Raw genomic sequence first — 19,011 nt, 5'->3', positions numbered from 1 at the left:
TCTGCCATCACGGCCGAGATAATTGAAGATATATGGCCTTCTGGTGCGGGTAACAGACACCAATGGGGCATAGGCGGAGCTACTCGACCGCCTATGGCCTATTGCGTGTTCTGTTTCTAAAGCACACGCACGCGAAGACCGATAGCATTGCACATACCAAAAAAAAGCACGAGCAGCCTGGAATTCGTAGGTACGTTTTTCGAAGCCCTGAGAATAGGACTCTGGGCCACACCCACTGCTGACGCAGTGGGATGGTAGGCCCGAGACCTAAAAATAACTCTTCTATCTTTAGCCAAGACGTTTGCGACATGCTTGCCCGGACGTTTAAAAATAAGGTCGACCAAATCTTTAACCTATTCGACAAATATAATGTTAATACAGACTTAAAAGACCAGGACGTGACTAATCACATTCTGCTCACTAAATTCACTCCAACATCTCGAAATCAAGTAGCCACTCTTCTTATAGCTGAAAAATCTGGCTCCCATGAAGACCTATGCCCCCCTAAGATTTTACAGCTTGCAAATCAGCACATCACCTCCCATCTATCATCGGTGTTTAATCAAATATTTTTGCAAGGATCATTTCCCATTATTTGGAAACAAGGTTGTATCCTTTATCTTATTAAGAAGTCAAATTTGGACATTAGTGATCCTGTTTCAAGACATTTGTTGCCAGCTAAAACTGTAGAAAAAATAATCAATACAGAACTTTCACATTTTATTTCTGATAATCAGCTTTTAGACCCCAGTCAGTTTAGGTTTAGAGCAAATTGTAGCACAGAGACTGAATTTATAAACACTACTGAAGAAATACGAATGACATTAGATGGTGGAGGGTCAGCAGCTCTTATATTACTGGACCTGTCCGCGGCATTTGACACAGTGGACCATGGTTTATTTATACCAGTGGTCGAAGTGGGAAAACAAAAGTAGGGGAACTGTGGGTGGAGAATCAGGGGGCGGGAATAACCGAATATTGAATCAGTGGGCTGAGTCAGGGGTGTGGCTAGAAATAGCAAAACATACCAATTTTTAGTACGTTTAGCATTTCACTGACCAGTTACAGCTTATAACATTATTTAATTAAAAGAATGGATATGTTTATTTGAGGTTTAATTCAGGAAAAAGCAAACACGCATAGGGAATACAGGTTTATGTAAAGCATGTGAAATATAAGCAGGAACAACATGTTACCTTAATGCTTTTACTCTCATTGTTCAGAAATCCATGATTATTTTTTGACACAAACATTGAGGTCATGAATACAGGGCTCCTTATGTACACATGTGTTAAGCAAGGCTCTGAAGAGAATGGGACTCTTCAGGAGAATCTAGACTCAAGGAAACCCACAAAGTCTCCTTCATATTCATGTCAGCCAGCTAGCTGCTCAATCATAATATAGCAACAAGAACAACTGGTGGACATAATCCAGAACAATATCATACATTCACCCCAGTACAGAGATCTGGGCCTAAATCCATTGTTTCTTTGCTCACCATGCCATTCCAGTTTGGACCCAGCCATATGCAAATCAGTCTTGATCCTGCACCCAATGAGAACAGTCCAGCCCGAACTGCCAGACAAGGTCCTCCCTGGACCGGAATCAAGCATCCTAGGACTGGTTTCGGGCTTTCAGCCCTCATCAACCAGGATAGCTTGATTCCAGTGGCATGGAGAGCACAGGACTATTGTCTGAGCATACCTGTCCCACTCGGGGTGACCAATGCAAAAAGAACAATTGATGGACAGAAGGCAGAACAATTCATACATTCACCCAAGTTCAGAGATCTGGTCTTAAATCCATCGTTTTTTGCTCACCATGCCATTCCAGTTTGGACTGAGCCCAATGCAAATCAGTCTTGATCCTGCGCCCAATGTGAACAGTCCAGCCCGAACTGCCAGGCCATATGTATTCAAGTGTCCTTTCATTCGGGAAGTGAACACAAAGCAGTACCCACTGAACTTAGACATAACATATTGCTCTTTGATATGCATGGTACATGTTCTTTGCAGCAGGCATATTACCACTCTGCACTACCTTAGATGAGTAAAACAGCCACTAGACAAAACATGCTCCCATCTCTCTCCAGCAGGTACATTGATCACCAAAGTTATCTTGGCACTTGTATTGTTGAGCAAAACCTGCTGAATATACAAAGAACTTTGCAGTGTTTTTAAAACTCCTGCACTTGTACAAAACCGGTCCCCCCAAACTAAACTGGCCCCCTACCCTTCCAGTCGCCCTGGGAAACACCTGTTCCTGCCCTTTCACTGCTCCAGTCCAGTCAGTACTCCTGATCATGCTCGATCAACACTCCTGCTTCGTCAATTCCCCTGCCCCCTCCCTTCTCCTGGCCCCTCCCTTCTCCTGGCCCGTCACTTCTACTGGCCAGTTCCCTTCTCCTGCCCTGTTCCCTTCTCCTGCCCTGTTCCCTTCTCCTACCCTGTTCCCTGCTCCTGCCCTGTTCACCGCTCCTGCCCTGTTCACCGCTCCTGCCCTGTTCACCGCTCCTGCCCTGTTCACCGCTCCTGCCCTGTTCACCGCTCCTGCCCTGTTCCCTGCTCCCTGCTCCTGCCCTGTTCCCTGCTCCTGCCCTGTTCCCTGCTCCTGCCCCGTTCACCGCTTCTATCCTTTCACCGCTCCTGTCCTTTCACCGCTCCTGTCCTTTCACCGCTCCTGTCCTTTCACCGCTCACGCCCGGTTACTGCTCTAGCTCATGCCCCGTCCCTTCTCCAGCCCCGTCACTTCTCCTGCCCCGTCACCTCTCCTGCCCCGTCACCTCTCCTGCCCCGTCACCTCTCCTGCCCCGTCACCTCTCCTGCCCCGTCACCTCTCCTGCCCCGTCACCTCTCCTGCCCCGTCACCTCTCCTGCTCCGTCACTGCTCCTGCCCCGTTCACTGCTCCTGCCCCGTTCACTGCTCCTGCCCCGTTCACCGCCCCTGTCCTGTTCACCGCTCCTGTCCTGTTCACCGCTCCTGCCCTGTTCACTGCTCCTGCCCCGTCACCTCTCCTGCTCCGTCACTGCTCCTGCCCCGTTCACCGCCCCTGTCCTGTTCACCGCTCCTGTCCTTTCACCGCTCCTGCCTTGTTCACCGCTCCTGTCCTTTCACCGCTCCTGTCCTTTCACCGCTCCTGTCCTTTCACCGCTCACGCCCGGTTACTGCTCTAGCTCAGGCCCCGTCACTTCTCCTGCCCCGTCACCTCTCCTGTCCTTTCACCGCTCACGCCCGGTTACTGCTCTAGCTCAGGCCCCGTCACTTCTCCTGCCCCGTCACCTCTCCTGCCCCGTCACCTCTCCTGCCCCGTCACCTCTCCTGCCCCGTCACCTCTCCTGCCTCGTTCACTGCTCCTGCCTCGTTCACTGCTCCTGCCCCGTTCACTGCTCCTGCCCCGTTCACTGCTCCTGCCCCGTTCACTGCTCCTGCCCCGTTCACTGCTCCTGCCCCGTTCACCGCTCCTATCCTTTCACCGCTCACGCCCGTTACTGCTCTAGCTCATGCCCCGTCACCTTTCCTGCCCCGTCATCACCCCTGCCCCGTCACCTCCCCTGCCCCGTCACCTCCCCTGCCCCATCACCTCCCCTGCCCCGTCACCTCCCCTGCCCCGTCACCTCCCCTGCCCCGTCACTGCTCCTGCCCCGTTCACTGCTCCTGTCCCGTTCACTGCTCCTGCCCCGTTCACTGCGCCTGCCCCGTTCACTGCGCCTGCCCCGTTCACTGCTCCTGCCCAGTTCACTGCTCCTGACCTGTTCACTGCTCCTGCCCTGTTCACTGCTCCTGCCCCGTTCACCACTCCTGTCCTTTCACCGCTCCAGTCCTTTCACCGCTCCAGTCCTTTCACCGCTCACGCCCCGTTACTGCTCTAGCTCATGCCCCGTCACTTCTCCTGCCCCGTCACCTCTCCTGCCCCGTCACCTCTCCTGCCCCGTCACCTCTCCTGCCCCGTCACCTCTCCTGCCCCGTCACCTCTCCTGCCCCGTCACCTCTCCTGCCCCGTCACCTCTCCTGCTCCGTCACTGCTCCTGCCCCGTTCACTGCTCCTGCCCCGTTCACTGCTCCTGCCCCGTTCACCGCCCCTGTCCTGTTCACCGCTCCTGTCCTGTTCACCGCTCCTGCCCTGTTCACTGCTCCTGCCCCGTCACCTCTCCTGCTCCGTCACTGCTCCTGCCCCGTTCACCGCCCCTGTCCTGTTCACCGCTCCTGTCCTTTCACCGCTCCTGCCTTGTTCACCGCTCCTGTCCTTTCACCGCTCCTGTCCTTTCACCGCTCCTGTCCTTTCACCGCTCACGCCCGGTTACTGCTCTAGCTCAGGCCCCGTCACTTCTCCTGCCCCGTCACCTCTCCTGCCCCGTCACCTCTCCTTCCCCGTCACCTCTCCTGCCCCGTCACCTCTCCTGCCTCGTTCACTGCTCCTGCCTCGTTCACTGCTCCTGCCCTGTTCACTGCTCCTGCCCCGTTCACTGCTCCTGCCCCGTTCACTGCTCCTGCCCCGTTCACTGCTCCTGCCCCGTTCACCGCTCCTATCCTTTCACCGCTCACGCCCGTTACTGCTCTAGCTCATGCCCCGTCACCTTTCCTGCCCCGTCATCACCCCTGCCCCGTCACCTTCCCTGCCCCGTCACCTCCCCTGCCCCATCACCTCCCCTGCCCCGTCACCTCCCCTGCCCCGTCACCTCCCCTGCCCCGTCACTGCTCCTGCCCCGTTCACTGCTCCTGTCCCGTTCACTGCTCCTGCCCCGTTCACTGCGCCTGCCCCGTTCACTGCGCCTGCCCCGTTCACTGCTCCTGCCCAGTTCACTGCTCCTGACCTGTTCACTGCTCCTGCCCTGTTCACTGCTCCTGCCCCGTTCACCACTCCTGTCCTTTCACCGCTCCAGTCCTTTCACCGCTCCAGTCCTTTCACCGCTCACGCCCCGTTACTGCTCTAGCTCATGCCCCGTCACCTCTCCTACCCCGTCACCTCTCCTGCCCCGTCACCTCCCCTGCCCCGTCACCTCCCCTGCCCCGTCGCCTCCCCTGCCCCGTCACCTCTCCTGCCCCGTCGCCTCTCCTGCCCCGTTGCCTCTCCTATCACGTCGCTGCTCCTGCCCAGTCGCTGCTCCTGCCCCGTTCGCTGCTCCTGCCCCATTCACTGCTCCTGCCCCGTTCACTGCTCCTGCCCCGTTCGCTGCTCCTGCCCCGTTCGCTGCTCCTGCCCCGTTCGCTGCTCCTGCCCCGTTCGCTGCTCCTGCCCCGTTCGCTGCTCCTGCCCCGTTCCCTGCTCCTGCCCCGTTCCCTGCTCCTGCCCCGTTCCCTGCTCCTGTCCCGTTCCCTGCTCCTGTCCCGTTCCCTGCTCCTGTCCCGTTCCCTGCTCCTGTCCCGTTCCCTGCTCCTGTCCCGTTCCCTGCTCCTGTCCTGTTTCCTGTTCACTGCTCCTGCCCCGTTCACCGCTTCTGTCCTTTCACCGCTCCTGGTCCTTTCACCGCTCCTGGTCCTTTCACCGCTCCTGGTCCTTTCACCGCTCCTGTCCTTTCACCGCTCATGCCCCGTCACTTCCCCTGCCCCGTCACTTCCCCTTCCCCGTCACCTCCCCTGCCCCATCACCTCCCCTGCCCCGTCACCTCCCCTGCCCCGTCACCTCCCCTGCCCCGTCACCTCCCCTGCCCCGTCACCTCTCCTGCCCCGTCACCTCTCCTGCCCCGTTCGCTGCTCCTGCCCCGTTCGCTGCTCCTGCCCCGTTCGCTGCTCCTGCCCCGTTCGCTGCTCCTGCCCCGTTCGCTGCTCCTGCCCGTTCCCTGCTCCTGCCCCGTTCCCTGCTCCTGTCTCGTTCCCTGCTCCTGTCCCGTTCCCTGCTCCTGTCCCGTTCCCTGCTCCTGTCCTGTTTCCTGTTCACTGCTCCTGCCCCGTTCACTGCTCCTGCCCCGTTCACCGCTCCTGGTCCTTTCACCGCTCCTGGTCCTTTCACCGCTCCTGTCCTTTCACCGCTCATGCCCCGTCACCTCCCCTGCCCCGTCACCTCCCCTGCCCCGTCACCTCCCCTGCCCCGTCACCTCCCCTGCCCCGTCACCTCCCCTGCCCCGTCACCTCTCCTGCCCCATCACCTCTCCTGCCCTGTCAATTCTCCTGCCCCGACACCTCTCCTTCCCTAGTACCTCTCCTTTCCTGTCGCCTCTTCTGTCCGGTCACTGTGGTCACTGCTCCTGCCCAGTTCACTTCACTCCCTGTAAAACATTGACAAAGGTGTTAAGTTTCCCACAGTATTCTGCTTTGGGAAAGCTCCTCTCTAATCACCAACTACGATCTCAGGGGCACTTGATATGTTAAAGACAGAGGGCGGGCGCATTGTCATTCTAAAGGGGCTAATCTGCCTTAATCGGAATGACAATGGCCTGCCCTCGGTCTGTGCGAGCTCAGGGGGGGCGGGGGCTGCCGCAGCCTCTGGAGTACAACAGAGAAGTACGAGCAGCCCCTGGAAGCGGAAAGAAAAAAGTTATCATTTTAAAGTTGGACTATTCTTGCCGTCCCGGGACGCTTTTTTGAAAGCAGAAGTAGGGGAACGGACTGAACAATTTTTTAGAAGTAGGGGCACGCCGTGCCCTTCCGTCCCCGCCCACTTCTATCACTGATTTATACACCATCTGAACGCTATAGGGGTTAAAGGTAAAGCTCTTACTTTGCTAACATCCTTTCTATCAGAGAGATCTCAAACTGTGAATCTGGGCCAGTTCAAATCCTCACCTTTTTCTCTGCCATGTGGGGTTCCTCAGGGCTCTTCATTGAGCCCGAAGCTTTTTAATATTTATGTCACAGAACTTCCCCCTTTGATAAAAAGTTTCACCTGAATCCAACATCCTATGCTGACGAGACCCAATTGGTGGTCTCGGCTGTGGATAATGATGTCAACTATTCTCTAAGATTACATGATTTTATGATCGCCCTGAGTAGCTGGATGAGCAAATACTACCTAAAACTGAACTCAAGCAAAACAGAAGTTCTATTATTTGGTAACCTCTCTCCAACATGGTCTCCTGCTTGGTGGCCAGACAGCCTAGGCCTACCCGCCACTCTAGTGATTAAGGCCAAAAATCGTGGCATTATCATCGATGAGAAGCTTAGATATGAGGCCCAGGTGTCTAAGGTAGTGTCCTCCTCGTTCTATACCATTAAAACGCTGAGTAAAATCCTCCCGTTTATTCCCAGAAATACCAGGAAGACTGTTGTTTCCTTGTTAATCATGTCTAAGCTGGATTACTCTAACAGCCTATACATGGATCTTCAGGTTAAATTACTTGGGAAGCTCCAGGCGGTGCAGAATGCAGGTGCCAGATTGATCCTGGATATTCCCAAATATCAGCTGATATCTGCAGGCATTCAGGATGTTCATTGCCTCCCAGTGCGACAGTGAATTAAATGTAAGGCGCTCTTTGTTGCTCATAAGACCTTGTACAGAGAAGGACCAACATTTCTATGGAAGGCTTTTAGCTGGTAAGCTCCTATTAGAAATCTTGGTTCGGCTAAGGCTAGATTGGTTACAACCATAAGAGTTCGAAAAGTGAGTTGGGGAGGAAGGAGTTTCATTAGCAGTACAGCCAGGCTGTGGAATGCTCTTCCATAACACCTTAGGACTATACCTACCCTTCTTGCCTTCAGAAAGGAACTCACGACTTGGCTGTTTAGAAATTAGCTATACCTCAGCACAGTACATTCATGTTCCTGAAAGCGCCAAGACACCCACAGGTATGTAAATGTAAGTGTTTTTGTACTTGTATAGCGCACAGCTACCCGCAGTGGGTTTCCCGGCGCTTGTACAAATACCGCAAGGGAACCCTTCCTGGCTTTCCCTGTGAAGTGTCCACTCCTGGGCACCCCCATGGTGCAGACAGGCATCCCTCGCGTTGTTGGGGCCGTTGTGGAGACTAAGCAAGCTATTGCCCAGAGTTGCAGCGTGGGACCCATGATCCGAACAGGCACTGAGGCGAGAATATCCAGTCAGGGGAATTAAGAGCCCGAGACCCGCCGAGGTGGGAATCAAACCCTGGTCCCTGGCCAGAGCTCTGCATCGAGGTCTGCCTGCTCTAACCATTGAGCCACACTTCTCCACGTATATGCGTGCTATACAAGTTTCTTTAACATAACATAACCTAGCAGTCATAGGGGAGTCTCCGCACTCAGGCCAGAATCTCCGCAATGAGAATTCCGCATGACTGTGGGCCTCTGCCACAAAAGCGGAGGTCCTAAATGAATCAGGCCCTGAAAGGCTGGTCTAATAATACATAAATGAGTTCCGCTTTGTGCATAACAATAGCTAAGACAGCTAATTTAACAACTACATATAAAACAGTAACACTGGGTTGTTAGAGTATAAACTGCATCATAAATTCAAATCAAAATGGAAAACCTTCCCATTTCAACAGTTTGCTATGACATTCAAAATGTCTATAATATCATGCTTAAGAAGGTCGAAATTATTCCAAACAAATATGCAATGATGTCATTTTAAACAGGGTCCCTCTGTCCATCATGTTCAGCGGCGGTCTACTACAGGCTGCCATGTGAGCTTTAACTTTTTTATCAGAGGGGCAGTATTGAGGTTCCAACTTTCCTGCTGGAACCTGGCTATGCTGGAAATCAGCATAGCCAGTAAATGGACTTCTTCCTATGTGCTTCTCACAGCAGCGGCTCTCGGGAGTCCCACCTCCACATTTCCTGTAAGAAAGACTATAGATAACATGCACCAGCCTCTGCACATATGAAATGTCATCAGCATACAAATATATGCAGTCTTCAAGTCCATCCTCCAATTTAATGCCCCACACCTGTCCATCATGTCTTATCCACTCTGCCAGGGGCTCCATAAATAGGCCAAAAAGAAGGGGAAGGGGGAAACGGGCAGCCTTAGCTCTTTCCACATTTTATGGAAAAAGACTTAGGGGCAGATTTACAAGCCCCTTGCGCCACTTTTGCGTCACTTTTCCCATGTTAAAAATTACGCATAAGTGGCGCAAGGGGCTTGTAAATCTGCCCCTTAGAAACCACCTCATCCACCTATACTCTAGCCCACGGGGAATACAGCACTTTGAATAAATTATAAACGTAGGGGCCAAAGTTCCTTGTCTCCAGCACCTGATGGAGAAAAGGCCACTCCACAGAATCGAAGGCCTCCTCAAAATCAACCAGGACTAATGCGACTGGCTCTCTGATTCTGACTATATGTGCAGGCTCCATCTTCAAACGTCGGATACTTTGCGGAGTTCTCCTTTTAAGCATAAACACATTTTGTTCCTGATTAATTAATTAACCTACCACAGTGACCAGCCTATTGGCAAGGACTCTAGCCATCATTTCAACTTCATTATTAATAAATGAGATCGGCCTGTAAGAGGTCCAATCAATGAGTGACTTATCAGGCTTGGGAATTACTGCAATTATAGCCCCACATAGATTCTGAGTCAGCTTCTCAGCCTGCAGGGACTCATCAAACGGGGATAACAGATGTTGGATCAAAGGAGATTCATTTCTTTTCACAAATTGTAGGTAAAACCTACTAGGGTCAGTCTTCTTCCCTTTTGGCATACTTTGTACAGCCTCCGCTAACGTATCCTCAGTAATTAGGAGCTCTAATTCCGGTCTGTAAAAATCAAGTAATTTTGGAATAATTAGGTTGTATACTATTGAGTTTAGAATTTCTGTCAACATCATTTGTCACAACGAGTATAGCATAACGCAATAATTAGCTAATACTTTTGTGATACCCTGTGAGTCATGTGCTAGAGTCCTATTAGGATCACAAGGTTAAGATATGAATCTAATTTCAACAACTTGGTGACTAGCCAGTATGTCAATTTCCCGATTGTGTCTCCATAGTTGTACATTCAATGTTGGTAGGCAATCCGTGCAGCTTCCGCTGTGTCAACCATCCACTGCCTCAGGGCTACTTTAGCTGTTTCTGACTGATACCAGATTTCCTCCTCTGAGATCTGCAGATATTGACTTTCCAGAAAAGTAACCTGGTATTCGAAGGAAGAGTTATCCCTATTTCTAACTTTTTTCCTCCCTGCTGTTTGTGAAATGACTCTGCCTAGTAGGACCCTTTCAGTGCCTCCCACAAGGTGATTTTCGATGAAGTTGGACCCAGCTTTAGCTTCAAAATACATGCCATTTTCTTTTCTTAAGAAATCAGAATACTTTTTAACTAGTAGTGGCTGCATTCAGACGCCACTAGCCACTAAACCCTTCCTGAGAGGGCTCTTCTGTCAATTTAATTTTGTAGGGGAATGATCCAAGAGAGGACGGGACCTCAATGACCCCTATCAATTTGACTGCTGGGATAAAGTAGTTTTCTAGCCTCAAATAAGAGCGGTGTGCTTAAAAATAAAAGGTGAATTCTAATGTGTCTAGATGTTTCACCTGCCAAATTTCATCAAGTCCTAGGAAGTTTTCCAGTCTGAGTACAACACTGGTCTACATTGGCCAATGGCGTCATTCGTATCCTAGCACAGGTCCATTCGAGTATTAAAGTCTCCACCCAGATCAACTCAAGTCCAATAGAGTGGCCGCAGTGAGCATTAAGAGTACATATGTGCTCAATATTGCCTAGGGTTGGCCTTCCAAAGTGCCTGACATCTTAACAAATTCTCCTTTACAATAGTAGCGAAGCAAGTCAGTAAATGGTTTGACTCTTTTTGAGTAATAAATGACCATGGTTCATTGTGAGCAACACATATCACAATGACTGTAGACTAATTGTGGAGTCCACCTGCATGCCCGTCACCTTTAATTTATGTTTAACCTTTTCATCATAAGCTGCAGACCCTTAGATCTACCGTTATGTGGATGATACCCAGATAGGTTTTAGGATGTCCAAAATAAGATAAGCTGAATAGTAACTCAGTCTTTTTAGAAATTCAAAATAGGATGAGTCAAAAAAAATTGACAAAATTAAAAGAAATAGAATTTCTACTCAGTGATCTTAGAAAATCCCTCAAACCAAAAATCAATATCATACTACTTCTATTGGTAAATCTATTATCAATGATCAAACTTCAGAGTCATTTTAGATTCCACCCCCTTTGTGAAAACCCATATTAACCAAGTGCCAGCAAATATGTTAGTTATCTTAAAGAATTAACCGCTTCCGTGCGGCGCCGATTCCGCCCCTGTGCTGGACATTCCAGAACAGGGTGCGGTCGTGACGGAACCGTTCCGTCATCAGCACAGCTCAGCCGTGACTGATGACGGAATGGTTCCGTCACAAGCATCGAAGGGGTTAAGCCATTTTTGTCACTGGCTCATGAAAGCCATATAATGCAACATAAGATAATGACATCATCATTGTGTTCCCGAGACCTTTGAAAAAATGAGCGTTGACAGCTTAGTCCTTATCTCTTTTTTTTCACCTTCCCACTACCTCAGTGTGCTAGATAAAAGAAGATAAGGACGCGTCGCTTGATGGCTGCTGTTAAGCACATTTTTAACCCTCTCATTTCATTTACAGTCAGAAAGAGTAATACATAACTCAAATATGGATTAGGAAAAAGCATCCGCCCACAACTGATTTGCCCTTTTTGTCCCAATGTGTTTCACAAGAACAAGGGAACCCAAGCAATCAGTTAGGGACCCTGGGCCTCATTTATGAAAAGTGACGCATTGCTGCGTGAAAACAGCAATGCGTCACTTTTCATTGCACCCTCCTTGCGATACCAATGATGCGTCATATTTAATGTATGACGCATCATCTCGCAAGGAGTTACAGATACGTCAGTATTTCTGACGTATCTGTAAGCGCAAAAGTGACGCATTGCTGGAGTGTGTCAGAAAAGTGACGCAACTCCAGCAATGCATCCTTTCACATGGCGCAAGCCCCATGTGAAAGGGCCTGCGTCAGTCTTACGCCTGCTGTGAGGCAGGCACAAGAATTTGACACAACGGGGTCCTAGAAGTGACGCAGTGAAATCTCATAGATTTCACTGCGTCTTTTCTACGAGGCTTTTTGCGGGGGAACGCCCCCCCTGCATACATTATACCTGCCGCAGGTATAATGTAGCGCAGGGGTTTACAAAGTGATGCATCTGCTCAGATGTGTCACTTTGTAAATAGTGCGCAACAGGAGGCATGTTTTACGCCATCGATGAGTCATAAAAAGTGACGCATCGGAAGCGCAAAACTGACGCATGGCCTCTTAAATGAGGCCCCCTGGGTATAAGTATTTTACCCAGGAACAATGGTGCCTCACAACAAAGAATTATCGCTGTATTCACATAGAGATACAATGAAGTGTATGATCATATATCAAAAAGAAAGGATACAGTAATTTATTCTGCAAATCACAAAAAACGACATACAAATGGAACAATTTACAACAAACAATTCGAGTTTAACATACTCAGGAATTGTATATAGTGGCCAAAAAACGATTAAGTTATAGGACCACAAAACATATCTATTAGCACCATAGCATAAACTCAATAACAAAAATAAAATTGTGTCAGAATGCTGGAAGTCGACGGCGTTTCGATCCCTCAGCAAAATAATGAGATCATCAACAGGACATAACAATTAATGCCTCAGATAAATGCTGTAGAAGAAAAGAGACAAAGGGAAAAAGGGGAGGAAAAAAGAGAGAGAGAGCGATAGAGGAACAAGTAAAAATTAGGTACTGCCTGATAGGTCATTGCCGGTGACGCATGCATTAGTAATCAGACTGCTCTTTGGTGCCATTGGTGAGCATAAACCCTTATCAACATCGCAATAGAGTCCTAATATATATTAATTACTCAGTGGAATGCCTAAAGTGAGGCAGTGATGTGCAAAACTGGCATAGTGATGCTAGCGTGAAGGATCTATCTAGGTAGTAAATTGATATATGTGCAATGAAGGCATGTGCAAACTGACCAAAGTGAAAGGATCCTCGTCCAGAATCAGAAGGAAACCTGGTCGTAATAATATGCAGTAGAATCTTTGGGGGTATAAGGGGGAGTATCAGTCAAATGTCATTATTTTACCTTCCTGAAAGATGACTTCAACTGAAAATTAGGAACTAACCCATATACGATAGTCACACAGGATTGTTGGTAATGAACGTATGCAGGCGCCCGATCGCTTGCTGCGGCGTGCCTGTTTAAAGGTGATCTGCGATATGGGGTCCAGAATTCTGTCACAAACAAAGAAGGAGGATTATAATTACATTATCTGGCAAGGGGTTGTGCAGGAGGACCCACAGGAAGTCGGGACGTATATATGCATACCATGAGATTGACCAATGGGCTAGGGACTCAATTGTCCCAATGGCAGGGTGGCCTTATTCGAGCATTTGTGTACCAAAAGTGACTTTTAGATCTTTCCTAATTTCAGGTAGTTTAGTTGAGATTTTTAACTTTTTTTATCAGGCATCATAAATCTATGAATCAAAGATTTAGTCCTGTGATTTGCACAGAAGTCGGATTTTGAGAGAGTTCACAGCAAAACTCCAGGAGCAATAATGACAATCTGTGCCAGGGATACTCTTAGGAACTCTTTCTCGACTAAGTCTGAACCTGTGTAAATTTAGCAGAACGCTGTATTTACACATTCACATTTTTCTCCACTTGTTTTGGGATTGGAGGAGTCCCTTACCACACTCACTCAGGAAGCTTTTGTACACCAACATGTTTTAAAGTATCTGTACCAGTGTTACAAGGGTGGGCAGTTCAAAAAGATTGTGCATACCCACTTTTGCCTAGCTCAGGCCTCCATTAACACTTTTCCTTTCATATTCTGAATCCTAAACATCTGACTGCGGAGAGTCTGCTATACTAGTATATGATCTCCATCAGAAATTATATCTACAGATGTAAAGCCCTACAGACACTAACATGTTGTGCCCTAAAATGGGGCATAACGCAGATTGTGGTGCTTACTGTAGCAAATGTGCATGCTCAAGTAATTACTGAGCCTTTTTTCACTGTTAAAATCCTGGCACGGTTTCCCCGACAAAATGTAACCACAGTTGTAGACGTTATCACATCATGTAATTACCAGGTGTGGTAAAGTCAGCACCACTCATATTTCCGAGCCCTGCACATACAGCAGTTTGCTCAGGGTTCAGAATTTTCTGTCCTAGTTGGCCTTTTTCAGGATGTGGTTAGATACACGCACTCATCTTTTTTTATCCTGACTTGGATATAGGTGATTAAAAACGTTTAGGAATCTGACCCAAAAGCCAAGCTCTCTCTCAACAGTAAGAAGACACAGTAAAGATAATTGTAACTGGCGGTCATGTATGCCTTTGAGGACGTCCACGAGCTAGAGGTTACAAAAAGGGTTTTGGAAAATGTTGTTTTGCCCAAGTTGCCTGTTTCCCATCAAACAAAGGACTGGCCGTTCCCTTCCCCTATTCCCTGATCTCTAACAGGCAGTGCAAACAGGCCTTCTTTGGATATTCGAGACAACTTGGAGCTGTGGCAAAGCAGACCCCGAGCAATCTGCGCGGATGCCGATCGCGCGCAGCTCTGCAGGTCACCGGTGCCACCTGAGTCAAGATTTACGCACGTGTTGATGAAGTCTCCCATTTTAATGCTCCTCAAACTGCTGACATTGCTGCATGGCACGAAATGCGTAACAGGTGCACGCACGGGCGCAGCGCGCGCGATGATTGCATTATGGAGACACATGTCATCAATTCCCCAGCAATCGCCTTTTAATGCGGTTCACCTGCTTTTACGGGCTGCACCTGCAGCTTGTTAGCAGTGTGCTCGCCTGCGACGGGGGGAGACGCGGAGGTTAAAAGCTCGCCGAGCATATTTCATTCCTCCGGAGGGCCTGTTTTTGCCCCGTGGTAAGTTTACGTAGGCTTTTATAATCGTTCCGCTGGCTGCGTGCGGCAGGTTTGGGCCTAAGACAAGCTTCGAATGGAATTCATAGGGCCTGGTCCCCCCTGGCAGCCTTTTGACCTGCAGCAGGGTCGCTTTGGAGCAGCCGCCCTCTGTTCGCCAATTAGGCCCTGCTATGGTTCAAAAAACACCTGGGACGGGGTCAGGCTCTGAAGAAAGCGGGGTGAAATTAATACCTCTGGTTTATCACAACATTCATTTAAAAAGTAAAAGTGGTGAATTGTTGAGAGGTAACAATAGAAAATGTCGACGACAAAACACTGGTTAGCGCCACGAGCCAAGCTGTTGGCGTCCAAGTTTTTTTCTTCTACTGCGTTCCCCAGAGATGTACAACAATTCCCAGGGCTCAGCTTTTTCAAAACAATTACTTAAGCACACTGCTGTCTGCTCGTGGCCTTATCGTCTATTAGTGGCCCGATAATGAATGTCAGCCAATGGTGTGGCATGGGACAGTAAATCTGTTCGCTTCCATTCTGTGGACATCACTCTTCCCACACGCTGTGCACCATCGCTGCCTGATGCATGGCCCTTTGCTGCACTTTCACTCACTTGAGAATGGTGCAGCGTGCAAACAAATATCAGTAGTTAAGGTTACTTTCAAAAGTCTTTTGGGGCCATATTACTAGTCTTGTAGCCCTAGTTTGCACCTGAGTTCACATGGTTAGGATGCATTTGAACTAAGTCAGACTAGGTCGGACTATATACACACACGTGCACACACACATACACAGATACAGACACACTCACACGCACGAACAGACACACACACATACAAAATCAGTAACCAAAAAACCATGATTTCATCAACTGTAGTATAGCCTAAAGGCATGGCTGATTATTCAATAAGTATTAGATCCACTTGTTCAACATATACTACTTTATATCTTCTCTCCTACCACAGAGGTGATAACACCCAGATCATCAAACATTTGATTTGCACTCCTAGGTGGCAAATGTACCCGATTTTGGACCAAACACTGATTCTCTTCACGACTGCCCAGAACTTGGACTTTACATTTGAAAGTGATAGGCCCTTAGACGCTCAGATTGGGAGGTTAATTAGCAATTTATTTCATCTGCTATCTAATCTGAGTCCTATCGTCCATCTGCTGTCGCTCAAATAAAAACAATGACTAATTGAGGCAATGACCAATCCCAAACTAGATTCATTAGTAATCTGTTGTGATCTGCTTTGGTTGATTTGCATCCTGCCCAGAGTTCCATGCCCCTGCAGCTCAGCCAGTGTGTAAAGTGATCTGGAATGTAGAGTGTTGGTGGGATAGAGTGTCAGTTGGTTATGGGCTGAGCAGCAGTATGCTGCTCCTGGCGGGGCTTAACAATCATCTTACTTACTTGGAACTATGATCCAATAAACCTACCTATGATATACTCCATGGTTTCCAGGCCTTGATTACAACACTGGAGATGTGTGTGAACTGAAGAAATTACTGAAGAAATCTAAAGGAAACTTAAGAGGGAACTATTGAAGAAACTTTGAGCACTACAGAAGAAACAGAATGCCCTGCAGTCCCACCAATGTCCTACCCATCGAACAGAACACAGCTAGAGGGTGGATCTGTTATTTACATGGACTGTTATCATTCATGGTAATGGAGACAACGTCTTGTGTAATATGCCTATCAACCTGCAGCATTTATGTTATGAAAGATCTGTCAGCCTGCAGTCCAGGGCATTGTCACAAGCCAGCGTACTAGGAGAGACAGATCAAGAGGCCAGCTGCTAAGTTGAACTGCTTTGGTATCAGACTTGCGCAGGGCTTGTACTTGCTCTTAGGAACCGGTGAGGCAAGGGGCATGTGACCGTAGAACCTGCGCCTGCATTTTAGGATTTCTCCAAATGTAGCGGAACGCGTCTCTACTTGCCCGGCCCTGAACAGCGGTAACCCCGATGCTGTACTACCAGTTTTACTAACGGAATTTGGGGCTCGATCTACCTTAACACAAGCATCTTTGACTTTTTACTTTTGACTACCTACGAACTACAAGAGTTTGCACTTGTCACTTTCAAAATTGGACAGACTGTATTCTAGCTCCTTCTATATAACGTGCTGTCTACATTATAAACTTTCAACATTAAAAAGTGTTCTGTAGTCTTATTTTCTAACAAAATATCAAAAGCCTGGTTTATTGCCATTGCTGTGGTGTATACCGAAATACTGAGGGATCTAAAGAACTTACGCCTCAACTTTTCCAAACTTTTGTCAAGCCTTGAAAAAGTCGTCAACACGACGAAACACGTGTCAGCTGTCTGCATCTACGATAGTACTTCGAGTCAACATAATCAAGACTATACCTGTTTTTTTGCTTTCTGTATTTGGATGGTCACTTTCTTTATTGTATATATTGCATGGTGTTATGTTTATTAAAACTAACTGACAACAAGGTCGGTTGAGTAAGTAATCAGTGGTTGTGCTCTGTAATTTATAATGTGTTGTTAAGTGTATGGGGAAAGTTTTTCCATACAGGATAACACTGGGTGAGTGGCACAGTGTTGTACATTGAGCACGCTTGTATACAGATACCTATAATATACTTGTGGAAGATAGTGCGGAGGTGCTGACCTGTGCTTTTCTATACCACTTGACCTGTAATTGTTACCTGCATTTTAGTGTTGGAAAGGTAACACTTTGAGAAAATGCTGATGTGACTGTTAATGTTTTTAATGGAGTCCATATTAACATGTCACTGTGGATGAATTACGGTTGTGATCGGAACACGCGCGGCATTATATGAACATACCAGTGAGAGTAACTGACGGCAAGACATCACTGCGGTGAGTGGGTTTTGTACTTAACGTTACTAGCGCGAGAATGGTGGCAGCATTTTTGTATTTTGAAAGAAAACCGCGAGGATGCTGTGACACATGAGGCTGTTTGACTCAGGCGAGTGACCAAGTGAGTGGAATGGCCAGTGTTTAGCTTAGGGGGCCGGGTGAGATGATGTAATACCTCTGCGTGCACATCATTGCTGTTTTCCTAGAGTGAAGAGTGTCGCAATCCGATTGTAACTGCTGTGTGAGTTCCTGTGCATCATACGTATCCCTTGGATTGAGAGTCCCAAAGTTGTCATCATCTTTATGTGGTCAAGGCTCATGTGCTGGAGCATGCGCTCATGAAGAGCGGCCCTTCTTTGTGACATCAGTGCAGTAGACTGGAATGTGCATTACTAAGTACTCTGGATCGATCTCTACAATCAGGATTTCTTGCATTGCACCGATATACTGGAAATTTCATTTTGCTTTTGGTAATCCTGGGAAGTGTCTACTGATATCTGGCCCTGGTGAAGAACATCCAGTGAGAGCTCGCTTATCAGGAACTTTGACTGTTTGTGCTGGACATTATGCTGTTCATCATTGTGTTTGTACTGTTATGCCAGTCTTGCATGCCTAGCATGTTTATCTTTGCCGCATGGGAGGGCGCTCCTTTCGGGTGTTGGCGGCTACACTATGGAATTCTCTGCCGACCCACATCCATGGAATAGAGAACCTGTTGGCTTTTCGGAAAGCTATTAAAACTTTCCTCTTTTCATCAGCATAGGCTGTGGTCTTTATCTGGTTAACCTTGAGTACCTGTCTCTTTGATCTAGCAGCGCCGGGACGCCTCTTTGCTGGGGCAGCTGTTGCGCTTTACCAAACCCCTAACATAACATAACATAACATTTGGTTTATAGAGGTCTGGATTTATTGCAGGAGATTGTTTTGCGTGTGTATTAAACTGTATGAGGTGTGCGTATTGCTTATCTTATCCAACTGGGAAGTTTCCTTGTGCATGCAAATAAGTTGAGATTGGAGTTTGGGTCTGTTGGGAGACCTGGTGTGGTGTCTGAGATTGTGCTTGGTGTGCAGGTTTTTGTTGTTGCTACTTTTTTTCTGAGATTCCCTGTGTTAGTGGGAATGCGATGGGTTGTCATATGCCTGTTGCTGCATTTTACTGCGTTTCCCTGAGTGTGAGTGGGAATGTGCTGGGTTTAAAAATACCCTGTGATTGTGAGGGGTCTGAAAATACCCTGTGAGGTTATGGGTTGAAAGATACCCTTTTGCTAAGTTTTTCTGAAATTCCGTGTGTAAAGGGAATGTGTTGGGTTTAATGATACCTTTTTTGCACAGGTTCCGTGTTCAAGGTACCACCCTTCCTAAGGGGTGT

General features: G+C 48.2%; 1 protein-coding gene across 1 annotated transcript in view; it reads left to right on the top strand.

The window, feature by feature from the left end:
* Positions 1-19,011, top strand: part of CFAP299 (cilia and flagella associated protein 299) — a 2,020,143-nt gene that overhangs the window by 1,580,760 nt on the left and 420,372 nt on the right. The window lies entirely within an intron of this gene.

The sequence above is a fragment of the Lissotriton helveticus genome, chromosome 2_1 (genome assembly GCF_964261635.1).
Source record: "Lissotriton helveticus chromosome 2_1, aLisHel1.1, whole genome shotgun sequence".
NCBI lineage: Eukaryota > Metazoa > Chordata > Amphibia > Caudata > Salamandridae > Lissotriton > Lissotriton helveticus.
This window is presented reverse-complemented; position numbering and strand designations above follow the sequence as displayed.